Here is a 939-nt window from a genome sequence, read left to right on the forward strand (position 1 = left end):
AAAGCCAATAGAAAAAGTGAGGGATAATAAATGTACCCTGGCTAACAACAAAACAAAGGGCTGGGAATTAAAAGGTATAGCCACAAGCCATCTTTAATCCCTGGGGGGGAAAAAGATGATTTATTTTTAAATTCAAAATATGTTGAAGATTATATGGAAGAAATATTTTCTACAAAATGGGTAGGTAAAGTTTTAAGATAGTCTTCATATAAGTGATTAATGTAAATTATCTGTGCTAGGAAGAAATATATGTGCCAAATGAAGTGTATGGCAGGGATCACTGGGGAAGGAGTATAAACCAGGAGTCTTTTTGGCAGTGATTGAGTAGATAAATGCAAGGACATGTGTTTTGCCCCATAATCATTTACTTGGGTATCAACTGTCAGGTTTAAGCATTTCTATTTCTGACAATAAAGCTGAATCCCTTGTATTCCAGTTGTTTTTCCAATATAACTATTATATTGCACCAAATAAAACAAGAGAGTGGGTAGTATATAAATGGCCCATTCAACAGCTCTAAAATATATTTTAATAGCCAGGCTATCATTCTGCTTCAATTTATTTTGGTGTAGTGGTACCACCATTTAAGGAAGGCCTTGTATAATAATGCCTATTGTATCTCAGTACTTAAAGTACTTTTTCCCACCCCAATAACCAATATGGCAGAGCTATCTTTCACAACTGGGATAAAACAGGAGGAGTCCACTTAAATGGGATTTGAACTGAAAAGGAAAGTGAGATACATAGGTCTTACTTGCTTCCGGAGTCTGGTGGCTTCACACACACACACACACACACACACACACACACACACACACACACACACACACAATTTATAAGTACCCTACAAGAACAAAAGGGACCTTTAATGTATTGACTTGTTTTTAAGATAATAAAAGAGGAAAACTGGGAAAAGAAAATCCCCAGATAAAGCTCTCA

This window comes from Microcebus murinus, chromosome 13 (assembly GCF_040939455.1).
Source record: "Microcebus murinus isolate Inina chromosome 13, M.murinus_Inina_mat1.0, whole genome shotgun sequence".
NCBI classification, from domain to species: Eukaryota; Metazoa; Chordata; class Mammalia; order Primates; family Cheirogaleidae; genus Microcebus; species Microcebus murinus.